The 12,219-nt window shown below is 36.1% G+C and overlaps 1 protein-coding gene across 9 annotated transcripts in view; it reads left to right on the forward strand.

Annotated features, from left to right (window-relative positions):
• Positions 1–12,219, forward strand: part of LOC756397 (zinc finger CCCH domain-containing protein 13) — a 99,319-nt gene that overhangs the window by 7,671 nt on the left and 79,429 nt on the right. The window contains exon 1 of one of the 9 annotated variants that reach the window (XM_030979914.1): positions 3,977–4,060. The exons of the other annotated variants lie outside the window; for them this stretch is intronic. The gene's annotated coding sequence lies outside the window, so the exon portion shown is untranslated. Of the gene's footprint in view, positions 1–3,976; positions 4,061–12,219 lie in introns of those variants that run through there. 9 annotated transcript variants of the gene reach the window in all.

Genomic DNA, 12,219 nt, shown 5'->3' on the forward strand with positions numbered 1-12,219 from the left:
AATGGACCTACATAATAATATACTACATTGTAATCTCCTTGAGCTAGACATGGTAGACTTTTTCAGTATTTTAGTTTTGTGTATTTACCCATAACAAACAAAAACTATTTAATCACACAATTAACCTTGTCAAGACTACCAACGTAAATGGATATGATAAATATTTTGAGAGCTCTCAGTCTGATTTTGCACTGTAAAAGAAAATTATTTCCTGGTTAATGAAAATCTTTGTAGAGAGAGAGAGAGAGAGAGAGAGAGAAAGAGGTTTAGGAATACATGGAAAAGAGGAAAAGAAAAGATGGTGAGCACATGCAGAGAGTGGGAGAGTGGGAGAGAGAGAGAGAGAGAGGGAGCAATTAAAATCAATTCTACAAATTTTGGAATTCCGTATCAGAATAGATATTTTCTCCTACCCAATATCATGCTTAGGCCTCTTTAAGCTCTTTTGCGTTGCCATGGTGATGTGCAAGGCTGTGCCATTCAGTGGCTGTGAATATGTAACTTCACTCCATTTATTGCCAGGCTAAAGTTAGAAAGAGTGGGTTTCTGTATGAAAACACCAAATATTTCAGCCATTATTATATATGATGTTTACAAGCTTACTTTTGTCTTTGCAGCCACGGTTTGTTGCACATAGAGAATTGTGATGAATCGAACCAAATCATTATAACCCCCTTTTATGATTTGTGTGTTATCTATACTGTGAACGAAAGTGTTGAATAAATATGATACTGTTGACTTAACCTTTTCTCAGCATTAGGCCTATTACCTAATATATCCTCCATCAACCTATTATTCTCATTCCTTTTCTATCAGTATATTTAACAATTTTCTTTGTTTCTTCTCCAAGACATATGTCCCTTTGTATGATTATACCTTACTTTTCTGTCACTGTTAGTAGATGGGAACTAAAAATAATTCAGTAACAGTGGGTTAAATGAGTTTAATAACCAACCAACATGATATGGTTTCAGTAACTTTTTATCATTTATTAATAATTTTGTTAATGATAACCGGTTTTTATATGAAAAGGGGCCTTGTTCTTCAGTGTACGTGCTTCAATCTTTTCCTCTGAGTGATCTTTTATTTTCCTTTTGGGATGTCAATCCTGGATGGACTGACAGGTCTGGTCCCTTTCCTACTTTTCCTCACACCCTGTCCTTCCTGGTTGTCCAGGGGCGGAGCCAGGATTTCGGGAGGGGGGGGGGGGCACAATTCTGAAAAATGACACAAGGGGCACATTAATAATTTGGATTTATATAGCGTTTAATAATGAATACTCTCTCCAAGCACTTTACAAATATTATTATTCTGATCGTCTGATTCATTCCAAGCAATGTACACCTTCTCCACTCCCTTGGGAGTATATTTCTACCATATGGTCACTGTGAAGGCATATATGGCAATTACTAACACAAAGGCTTCCGTCATCATACCAGGGGGGTGTTTCATAAAGCTGTTCGTAAGTTACGCACGACTTTACGCACGACTGGTGATATGTTCTTGTGCTACATGTAAATGATTGAGAATCTGATTAGCACCCAAGAACATGTTCCAGTCGTGCGTAAAGTCATGCGTAACTTACGAACAGCTTTATGAAACACCCCCCTGGTCCCCATTTCTCCTGGGTATGGAGTGGCAAATGTGGATTAATGCATTGCCAAAGGCCATTAGTGCTGTTTTGGGGATCAAACCCATGACCTTGCATTTCAAGTCAAGTGCTTAAACCACTGGACTTCAACACCTCTATATTTTGCGTAATGTAGTTATGGTATGCCAACTGGGTTGCAAAAAAAGGTTTCGCTATGGGCCTATATGCTATACATGGCTGCTGTGCCAAATCCATGATTATAGATTATAGATTATAGATAAAACATTGTGGTACTGCTACCTGTAGTATTGATATACAGTGTATGATTGTGATACTTGATATTTGATTCCACCGCTACACCATTTTCCATGATAAAACCCAATATCTGATAATCTCTGGTATTATTTATTAGAGCCATAGTTTTGAGAATATACTAATATTATAGTATTAATGACTGCTTTGAGAGAAATAGTTGTTTTTATATGCTCAAAGGAAGGTTAGAGAATTGTGCTATTACCCGAGGCGTGCCGAGGGGAATAGCCCAATTGTAACCTTCCCGAGAGCGTATAAAAACAACTATTTCTCGAATATTAAAGCAGTCATTAATACTTTTATATGCCAAAAAAAAAAAAAAAAAAAAAAAAAAACTTTTGTCGAAGATGGGATTCGAACTCTTGCGTACAAAAGGTGATGTAACTACAACCAGCGCCTTACACCACTCGGCCAGCGCGCTCTGTCACAATGTATAGTAGTTTTCTTTAATATATACATTAAAATGAATTGAAAACGGCTTCGCGTGGTCGATGCTTCGCCGCTGCTCCATTAAATGGGCCCTTTTTTTACTTTTGCAATGCATATTGGCACGAACTTAGATCAAGATCTATCGGCAGATGTTGTTTTTTTGTTTTTGGAAGTTTATTTTCGTCTTCATGTCAACAATGCAAGATAAAATTGTCGGTAAGATCGATCGAGATTCAATTGTATTGAAATTACCGACCAATTCTTCGCACACGTACGGTATCCTCGATCACTCAGACCATTTTTTAACATGTAAACCTATGGGGTAACCATGGAGACTGACCTATTTTCCCAATAACCATGGTTATTGGGATTTTGAACTGTTTTTTAACCATGGTTACCGGGAATTTTCGGGAACAGTTAAAGTTTATGAATGCAATTTCGACCGATCAGATTGCTGGATTACTTAAGTGAGGTATATAATGAGTTATATTTTCCCTCTGAACCAACTAAAACACAGTAATTATATTCCACTATCAAAATATTTGATACCAAGTGATCTGTGAAGATATTATTCACAGACTAGGCGTAAAAATTATACTATTATTCTGTAGAAATTTGATAAATATGCATGTGTGTTTATTGCAAACATAAAACTGGAGAAAGTAGGTTAATGCTATATTGTTAATATTGTATGATCCCCAATGAAATGATATCTTTTTGAGCAAGAAAGGGAGTATATATGTATATATACGTCCACCTTTTCTTGACCCCCTTTGAGCATCTAGAGGTTGAAAGGTCTGGAGGGGACTGATATGAGAGGGATAGATTCCACCAGGGGTCAAAAGGTAACTTGTATGACCCAACGTAAACCAGAATTTTGGTTTCAACATACTCCTTTTCTCAGGAAAGAGGTATTTTCTTCCAAGGGTGCGTTGGAATTTGTCCTGGAGTTGAATGCATGCTATGAGCAATCTAAATTCAGTAAATTGTGATGGAGAAAATATGATTCTGTGCTTGGATTTATATGGATTTTACATATTACTTGGACCCTTAGGTGAAAGTTCCTTTTGATTTTGTGCAAGTAAGTCAATTTTGTTTTCTTTTAAACTTGGCAAGATTGCAGTGTGTTGCCAAGGGATACAGTGACTTGTGAGTGCACCTGATGTTGTTTAAATCTTGCAAGATTTCTCTTCAACCTAATACAATATTTGTCAGCTACAGAGTATGTAGCTGTACACTCTCATTTGCTTTTATATTCAATTCAATTAAATTCAGTTTCCATTTTCAATTTATTTGATTAACTTTGACCACACTGTGTTCTGTTGAAGATGGTGGTGGTTATTTTTTACCTGACTGCTGAGAAAGCATAAATGCTTGTAAGTAAGCAACCAGACGGCCGACGGCTTTAGGTCCTCTCCGAGGGACCTGGTAATGAGGATTAATGCCTTACCAAAGGGCACTAACGCATCGACTTGGTTTCAAACCCGGGTCACCGGATTACGAGACCACTTCTCTACCGACATTCCATTTACTGGTATTTACTCACATTTGATAATATAAAATTGACCTTAGGCTTTGTGTTAAAGAATTATTGTGTTTATTTAAATATTTAAACAAAAATTATCTGTATTGTCTTAATTTCTCATTCAGATGTGAATATTGCCTCCATGGATAGTATTTGACTGTGAATTGTGAACCGGCTTCATGATAAAATCTTTACTCGTAGTGGTGAGTGAAAAAAGTTTAAGAATTCATAGTTAAATTTATTAATGAAACAAAGATGTTAGACCCAACATTTGACTTTAAATTGTTCCTCCAGGATCTAGATGTTTATAGTCAGATTGGCTTGGAGAGGGCGGGTTAAGTTTGATTAAAAAATAGTGACCTTAAATTCAAACTGAACTCATGGAGCTCATAAGAATATTTACAGTAGTCCATCCATGCAAGTGGATAGCTTATGGTTTGTGATGTTTCTTGTATTGCCTTCATGTAAAGTGCCATTTTTAACTTGAAAACTGAGTCATGGTCAGGCCTGATAAAAATCCGATATTTTTATTTTTCCCCAATTTTTCCCAATTTTTTTTTCTTCCCGATTTAAAAAAAAAAAAAATCCAGATTTATTTATTTTTTTTTTTTTTTTTACCAATTTTTTTTTACCCTTTTTATGCCTCCGCCACCGAAGGTGGTGCCGGAGGCATCATGTTTTCGGGTTGTCCGTCCGTACGTCCGTCCGTACGTCCGTACGTCCGTCCGTACGTCCGTACGTCCGTCCCGTTTGACCGTTATCACAATATCTCAAGAACCATTTAAGATTTAAACTTAAGACTCGGGAATAGTATTTATCACCATAGGAAGACGATCTGATTAGATTTTGGAGTACGTAGGTCAAAGGTCACAGGTCACAGAGGTCAACTTATGAAATTCCTTGTATTGAGTTTGTTAGCGCGATATCTCAAGAACCATTTGAGATTTAAACTTCAAACTTAAGGATAGTATGTATCACCATAGGAAGACGATCTGATTAGATTTTGGAGCATGTATGTCAAAGGTCAAGGGTCACAGAGGTCAACTTATGAAATTCCATACATTGAGATTGTTATCATGATATCTCAAGAACCACTGGAGATTTAAACTTCAAACTTAGTGATAGTGTGTATCACTATAGGAAAACAATCTGATTAGATTTTGGAGCACGTAGGTCAAAGGTCAAGGGTCATAGAGGTCAACTTATGAAATTCCATACATTGAGATTGTTATCATGATATCTCAAGAACCACTGGAGATGTAAAAACTTCAAACTTAAGGATAGTATGTATCACCATAGGAAGACGATCTGATTAGATTTTGGAGCACGTAGGTCAAAGGTCAAGGGTCACAGAGGTCAACTTATGAAATTCCATACATTGAGATTGTTATCATAATATCTCAAGAACCACTGGAGATTTAAACTTCAAACTTAATGATAGTGTGTATCACCATAGGAAGACAATCTGATTAGATTTTGGAGCACGTAGGTCAAAGGTCAAGGGTCACAGAGGTCAACTTATGAAATTCCATACATTGAGATCGTTATCGCGATATCTCAAGAACCACTGGAGAATTTTCACTTCAAACTTAATGATAGTATGTATCACCATATCATAATATCTCAAGAACCACTGGAGATTTAAACTTCAAACTTAATGATAGTGTGTATCACCATAGGAAGACAATCTGATTAGATTTTGGAGCACGTAGGTCAAAGGTCAAGGGTCACAGAGGTCAACTTATGAAATTCCATACATTGAGATTGTTATCATGATATCTCAAGAACCACTGGAGATTTAAACTCCAAACTTGTTTAAATTGCTCTATGGCGGAGGCATCATTTTCGACTGCGCGCAGTCAAAATTCCATCTAGTTTATCCTGATTTTCCCGATTTCCCTCTTATTTTCTCTATTATTCCCTATTTTGCCCTATTTTCCCCCCCAATTTTCTTACTCGAAAGGGGGGAATGTTGTTAGATTATTATTATTATTGTTAGATGCCATTTTTTCCCCGCGAATCCTCCTTTTTTTTTTTTTACTCAATGGGGGCGTGGTTGAGGGGAAAACAAAAAACCTATTTTTTTTAGTGCTCACTATCACCCCTGCATGTTGTAATTACTTTATCGCAGGCAGGCAATCATTCTAAATCATTAGATCACTCTTCCGTGGAGGTTAATTCCCTCAGAAATCAGAGCAAAGCAATATTGGTTTGTAACCCATTCTATGTGGTAAACAAGATTATCACATAGTTTCAATTCATGCAAAGGACATTTGGCTTCTAGCTGTAAGGTCGTAGATGCTTCTCGTGTAGGCTTATTTCATTCATAGAAGAGATAGATGAGAATTGATCGAGTCTGAACCCATAAGCTAAATATCGGTATCACTCTGGGCCATTTAAGGAAACTTTTATTCAATATTTGGCTTAGCTAAGTAAATATTGATCTTGGGTAGCTGTTTTGATGGACTAGATATAAGTATGGACTCAACCTCTTTCGGTAGTAAATTATCAATTAATGTGACTTTGGGTTGATTCAACTTCTCATTCGCAAACCCTGACATTACTGTATTCTACAACCTAGCTTGATTTCAGTCCTTTCATGAATGGTGCATGGATCTGCTCATCCAAGTATGGTATCTTCTTTTATAACATGGCTAGTCACAGATTGTATAAAATCAAATACTTTTCTCCATAAAGCAGCGTACATTGTAGACATAGATGCAATTTCAAAAAAATTGTTTAATTCTGAAATTATTTGAAGATGGGACCTAATTTCAAAATATCTATAGGCCTACTTATTCTTGTCCTTTACAATTTCTTGTTTGTTTTGTGTAAATATATTTGTTTAGGTAGGTCTATACATTTATGCTTATTACATCAGTTGTGACTTACTTCCTAATGCGAATGACATTCCGTATGATCACCACATCAAAGAGATAAGTCAATATTGACATTAGAATGGTACAGTATACCACAGGGAACCCAAACAATGCAGAGAGGATGTCCTGCATTGCTGGAATGTTTGATAAGGACACCCACAGATTTTCCTGTATGGTATAATTTGTTCTCTGTTGAATAATATTTGTAACTATTTTGTGTCAATTTTCACAGATTTTGATGACTGTGATGACATGTATCGAATGGATAGAAACTATTGTTCATAACATGAATAGGTCCTATGCATGTACTTAGCTAGACCTGCTGCCTACAAAAACTATCAAAGTACTGGTATATTAGAAAGGCCTAAAATTGTACTGCTATTGCTAAGTCTCTTTTGGAGAGAAACAAGAGATAGGGCCTGTACTCCTTATGTTTGTATATGAACAATGCAAATCGCTTTTATTTCATATAGCTGTTCAGTATGGTATTTGTATTACATTGTTTTTATGATTTACGCAATATAGATGATTAATAATTTCGAACAATTTGTAACTGTTTCTGTAGTTGATATATTACCCTTTCCAGCAAGATGAAATGATGATAAGAATAATAACAAAGTCATTTATATAGTGGTAATCATTGAATAGGAGAATTCTTATTCTGTTATTTTGAAGAACAAGTTTGGGAGAGTTAGAAAGAAGGGAGAAAAAAGAAAAGATGAATGAGACATGGTCTGAAATCTGGATCTGTATACTTTAAGACTCACACTTAATATTGGTCTTGTTTTGTAGTTGCTTTTACTAAGTTTAAAAAGTAGTTTGCTCACAAATATGCCATTGAAAAAATACAAAACTACAGTCTGTGTTGGCAGACTATTATGAAGGGGTCCCTAGCTGTGCATAAATTTGACCACATGTAGTTAGGTCATGATCTAAATATAGCATGAAGTTTGATGCTTGACCTCGTAAGGTCACCCTGAGGTCACAGCTGTACCTGGGATGTTGACATCCAGGGGAAACTGTTCTCCTTCTTCTTTTCCTCTCTTCTATTATAGACCTACCACTATAGATGACCACAATCAGACATTTTGTGCATCCTTTCTTCAGAGTACTTGGGCCTTGCAAATGGCATCCAAACCAGTTAGGCCCATAACTATATTGTCTGGTCAGAATTAGAAGACATTAGGGGCATTTACACTGTCTTCCAAACACGCCAAAAAATGCCAAACCGGAGCCTGTGTGATGTTATTTTAATATTTAGGCTGCACTTGCATCATTATGATTTTTTTATTTTTTTATTCTTTGTCTTATATGTATAGGGCTCTTCCCTCAAATCATTTCTGACTTTAATTTTATTTTAAGTTCTTTTATTTCTAATTAAGTTCTCGAGGATGATCGTAACTAGTGATTGAAAATTCAAACTCATAGTGTTTTCTTTGTAGCTTTTTAAGTCAAAATAGCCTTTCTGAAAATTTCTGCTTCCTAATCATAATTATTGTTTTACCTGTTTGTGGAGGTATTTATGTTTATGCTTTTCTCTAGGCTTACTTGTAGATGCCATACATTGTTTTTAAAAAGATGAAACAAATATTACTTTTCTGTAGCACATATGACATAAGTTAAGTTATGCATAGGTACTGCATAGAGAATTATAGCATACTGCCATCTGTTGATGAGTGGAGTGAGAGGATGAATAAGACTCCTCAGTGCTATGGCAGATTCACCCAAGGTTATTAATTATGCGCCATAAGTTTTTCATGTAGCTGTTTGTTTATTTTTGCTCGGTAGAGGGGGAGGGGTCACCCTTTCTGGTGCAGGGCCTGCAAGTTCTGCCCAGTAATCAAGTGATGACTTCTGATTTTGGACTAAGAATGTTTACTTTTTTAGGGAATCAAAGACAGTTGCATCTATTGGGTAAGTTATTGTCTATGGAACATATTTATCCCAACTTAGCACTGATACAAACAAAATTACCAGGGGGTGGGTGAGTCAAAATTTCACTCTTTGACATCCTTTTACATCAATCGACTACAAAAGAAAATATTGGCCCAGAAGTGTTTAAAGTCAGTGCTCAAACATGTACTCCGGTGGCTATTGTTCTGGGCATTCTTTTGTTGAAGACACAGGCTTACTGCTGGGGGGGGGGGGGGCTGTTGTCCCCCCCCCCCCCCCCCAAAAAAAAAAAAAAAAAAAACTTGGTTCATTTCTAACTCGATACCAGTATTTTAAAATGTTGCTAAAATGACATGATTTTCCAGGGTTTTTCTCACTTTTTTGTAATTTGTTTTCTTTTTCTTCTGCCTCAAAAAAGTTTTTGCTCATTTCGGTTGAAGATTCAGGGTTAGGGTTAAGGTCGCATCTGTGTTTCAGTTAAGGTTTAGGTTAATAAGGGTTGGGCGTAGTGTTAGGTCCAGGGTTGAAGTTAGAATTTGGATATTGTAGGATATACACAGCGAAGCAGTTGTCACTGGAGAATGTATCATCTGCCAACACAGCTCATGAGACCACAGAGACTGGATGTAGAGCCGGCCGGCCGGTGTTGCACACCTGGTAATGGATGATACCTCATCATGAGGCACTCACTCATATCCTGCACACGTGCATGCTAGGGTATCATCAAGACCATTCAGTGATCATCTCAGACATCTCATAATTAATTGGGGCTTACCCAGAACTTGAGGTTCTAAACTTCTAATCCTTTTCTATTATTGTTATCCATTTAGTCACATATATCCTAGATTACAGCATGCTAAGCCACAGGTTTCATGCCTAGTCTTAATGTATCTCTACAGACTCATTCAGCCTGTTAAGAAACACACTCAACATTTAAAGGGACCAGTCAATAAGATATCATTTGGTCAAAGATTTTTTTTTTTTTTTTTTTTTTGGGGGGGGGGGGGTCCATGTTGATATTCTAAATTGAAAGCAAAATGAAACTTTTCTTTCATTATAATCCAAAATTTTGGACCATTCTTAATTTCCTTTTTTACAAAGGATTACGTGAAGTCAAATTAATAATGTCAACAAAAAAATCTAACAAAGATAATTGATAAAGTTTATAATAATATCTGTGTTCAGAATTAATAGCAGCTTTCAAATTCCAAATTACCCTTCAAAAAAATAAGGTAACATTGACTTATGATTCTGTAAGTCCAAACAGATAGGATTTATTGATTTAGTGTGAAAATATTTCTAGTTTATAGCAATTTTGGGGAGTGAAACGTCTTTGGTTTCCCTGTCTTGACATAGCGAATATTGTAACTATATGCTTACTTGCTTCAAACTTTCAGTCCTTTAAAAATAACACTCTTGCAAATTAATCTTCAATGCTTGGTATATAACAAACCTTAACAAGCTAGGACTACCGGTACTGGGTAAGTATGCCCAGATGTAGGGGTAATATTGACTCATGACTGCAGGCTTGCTCATCAGTACTCCCAGGTAACCATTCTGTCAATACTAGTTTGGTAGAAACACTCCGCTTAATTGCCACAATTAGATAAGCCATTATCTTGATGTGGATGGTAATTAGAAAAGACCAGTAGCTGTACCCTGGTTGAGCAAAGGTCAGGAGGGGTTTAATGTCTACATTTTCTTTGAGGATTACCAAGTACGTACACATGAAGTCATGAACATTCAACATGGATGCCACTTCAGGCTGGGACACCACCCTATACCTTAGTTGGCAGGTACAAACTCTCATCAGTCGTTGTGCGTAACTGTGTCTGCGCTATGAGACTATACAGACAGAATACTGCAGGGACTCTGTACTGTAGCTGCTCCGATAGAGACTGACAGGGCTAGGCTCTGCTCAAGACTTTGGGGATTGTAGCAAAATGTCAAATTAGAGCCTGTGCCTGCAGACAATCCCTCGCTTGGTATTTCAGTCCAACTTGTCTGCATGTCTTCAGGCTCAATTGGCAAAACCAACTGGTATCCTAGTAGTTCCCTTCGATTTGATTTTCTGCAATGCAATATGGTGAAGCCCTACATACTATACAATCAGTGTTATGCTTTTATTTTTTAATTTGTTGATCATACAAATCTCTCAGTTTGCCCCAGATTTTTCAATACGAAAGTTTAATTGACCACGTTGTATTATAAAATCTGTGTCCACAAATTAGGCAAGGACATGAATGCAAAACTTCTATTTCCCTAGATATTTCAGAGCTCAGTTTCATAAAACTTGTTATCAATGATAATTTTGTTAAAGATAAACTTGAGTTCTGGTAATGCGATTGCATTGTGAAAGAAAAGGTGTGGAATGGATCAGAAAAGTTGATCATATAGCATGTAAGTAATGGTGTGTAATGCAAGGTTCTAGAGTCATCAAAATCATCATAAATTTGGCAGAGTCTTGGTATAGTAAAACTCACTTACACAGAAAAATGTATATGGGACAACACACATGGTGTCGGGGCTAGTACTACCCTGATTTCCTTATCTTTCTATGCTCATTACTCAGCCAGTATACATTTTCTTTCAAAAATTTTTGGCACATGACATTTATTTGTAATCTTGAACATTCAGTGTAAGTCTCGTTTGATTCTGTGAGAATTCATTTTCTTTTTTTTTACCAGAACTCAAGTTTATCTTTAAGCTACTGAAATCATGGCATTTGATTGGCTGAAAACAGATTTTATAAAATTATTGCATTTGTTATTGATAAGAGGTTTTGTGAAACAGGGCCTGATCCGACAGTATAGAAAATTCTCCAAAAAAAAGAAGGCAGGTACGTGTACAGTTAACAACTAAATTATTCATACCCTTACCAAGCTTTGTAATTTTTTAAGAACATGAAAAATTGATTCGTCCTAATTTTTTGTTGTTGAGAATATGGCATATGAAAAAGCTTCCAAAAAGGCCGAAATTCAACTAGTCCACCTTTAATTCCTGAGTTACGAAAAACAAAAACATCAAATTTACAAGGGCTATGAATAATTCTGTTGTAAACTATTCATATGTATGTATGTCTTGGAAAATTACTACTAAACTACCAAAATTGAATTGGCACCATTTGACTCTAAAGGATTTTTATTGCATGAGAAACATGCTCACTAATAATCCCTCAAAAGAATTGTTGCACAATGAAAAAGCAGATACAATCTGATTGTGCTTATTAACAACAATAGAACCATGTTATATTTTCCCACAATTACAGCTTTTAACAAATTTGCATTCAAATTCATTGAAGCTGAATTATGTCCACTCCCTATTGCTGTTGTGAAATGATATTGCATATCATGAGTCATAAAGTTGTCTTGACTTATTTTTGTAGGTCATTGAATTTCAGAAATAGTACATCTGCAGATCTTCCAGATAATTCTTTCTTTTCTCCAAAAAAAGCCAAACATCCTTCCAGCTCAAGAGGTTTTTTCTTTAGATTTTTGCTATTGTAAAGTGATATTTTCTTCAGTGATTTTCATGCATTTTGTCTTTTCTATTTCAACTTGACCTATTTCAGACATGGCCAGAGCACTTTA

Source organism: Strongylocentrotus purpuratus, unplaced genomic scaffold (genome assembly GCF_000002235.5).
Source record: "Strongylocentrotus purpuratus isolate Spur 01 unplaced genomic scaffold, Spur_5.0 spur5_scaffold_10, whole genome shotgun sequence".
Lineage (NCBI taxonomy): Eukaryota > Metazoa > Echinodermata > Echinoidea > Camarodonta > Strongylocentrotidae > Strongylocentrotus > Strongylocentrotus purpuratus.